The sequence below is a fragment of the Ailuropoda melanoleuca genome, unplaced genomic scaffold (assembly GCF_002007445.2).
Source record: "Ailuropoda melanoleuca isolate Jingjing unplaced genomic scaffold, ASM200744v2 unplaced-scaffold69462, whole genome shotgun sequence".
NCBI lineage: Eukaryota > Metazoa > Chordata > Mammalia > Carnivora > Ursidae > Ailuropoda > Ailuropoda melanoleuca.
This window is the reverse complement of record NW_023244350.1, coordinates 1-1,687: the sequence shown is the minus strand read 5'-3', so window position 1 is coordinate 1,687 and position 1,687 is coordinate 1. Positions and strand designations below refer to the sequence as shown.

General features: G+C 54.1%; 1 pseudogene; it reads right to left on the bottom strand.

Annotated features, from left to right (window-relative positions):
• Positions 1–66: 66 nt before the first annotated feature.
• LOC100471192 lies at positions 67–1,657 on the bottom strand (annotated as a pseudogene).
• Positions 1,658–1,687: the final 30 nt, after the last annotated feature.

Here is a 1,687-nt window from a genome sequence, read left to right as displayed (position 1 = left end):
ATCTATCTATCTATGTATCTATCTATCTATCGCTCAGAATAAGATACTGACCAACGAAGTCCCCTTCTAGTATTGGGACAGCCCCATCACTCCACCGTGCTGATAGGAGGGGTCTTGGAACAATGCCTCATCAATGTGTGACTTATCACCAAGGTAACTGTCCTGGGACAGCTCAGGCTGGCTCCCCTGGGACGGTTGGCTCCTGAAGATTCAGCCCTGAGCCAAGGTGTCCTGTGAGAACAGCTGAAATGCCACCTCCTGGCTGGCCTGGCTGCCAGGAAGATTCCTCTGGCTGAGCCCAGGAAGCCCAAAGCTGTTCTTCTGGCATTCCTCCAGGACCAGTCTTGCTTTGGGGGTTCCCTGGGTCTGTTTGTCCAAAATACCCCAGTGACAACATAGGGTGCGTAAGCAGGTTGAAGGAGGGGGTGGGGAAAGTTCGAAGGGGGGGTGGCTGGGGATGGCACCAGTCATGCCCATCTGGTCATGGGTCTGCAAGTTCACATTCCAGGGCCAGCTTTGGCTATTCTGATCACGGACTGATCCTGGGATCACAGCCTCCTGGGGTCATACATAACTCCTGGGTAGAGGGCAGTGACCAGCTACCGGGGCTTGCTGAACTGTGTGAGGCTCTCCCACAGATCGGGAGGCTCTCCCATATTGTTCAGGGGCCCTTCCATCAGCACCTTCTGTTCTTTGTAGTAGTTCAGCAGGTGGTTCCAGAACAGCTGTGAGGACAGGGCCTTTGATTGCCTACGATAATGACCTCATATCATGCTTCGGTCAGGGCATTGTGAAGCTGTCTGGGGTTGTTTAAAAATCCAGTGCTCGTTAGCCCCTATGCAGGAGAGTAAGATTAAGTCCTTGTCCCACCCCTGGAACGTGTCCATGTGGGCCGACTCCACCTCCTGGTAGAGCTTGGTGTGAGGGGAGCCACTGAGCTACATGAATTAAATGAGGTCAGAGTGTCAGCCCTGGTTAAGGGCATGATGAGGCCGATCTGGTCTGGCTTGGCGCCTTCCTTCAGCAGCTTTGTGGTGATCTACTCTGTGTGCAGATCTTCCTTCCTGTTCAGGGAGGAGGTACTTCCGCGGGCAATCTCCTCTGGGCTCTGGGTCCTCTAGAACATCAGTTTATCAGGTTGGGGTCACTGGAAGTCATATCCCTTCTTCCTAAGGTCTGCTGCAGTGATGCCTTTCTGAAGAGAGAATTCGTAGATGTCGGACGGGAGGACGCTGAGGGTAGGGTGCATCATGATGGATCAGGAGGTGGGTGAGGTGGATGGGACAGACGCCCAGCACCTCGAGCTGCTTGAAGAGTGGCATAGCCCAACGTGGTCTGCCATTTTGCACATCACCATGGAGCCCAGCTGGCAGTGGTCACCCATGAAGATGAGCTGGTTGACTCCGAGGACCATGGGGCCATGCACTCTAGCTCAGTGGCCTGGGTGTTCCCTTCAATTAAAATGGGCCCCAGTTGCCTACACCTCCACACACATCTGTGTTCATGAGCAGCTCCCTTTCCATGGCGAGCTTCAGCATCAGGTATGGCTCCTCTTCTGCAGACAACAGCTCCCCAGCCTTCTCCTTCAGTTGGTGCAGCTTCTGGAGCTCAGCATACTAACCGTGTTCCTGACCTGGTTGTACAGGGACGGATAGGATACTGAGTCCTGAAGCAGAACAGCATGACT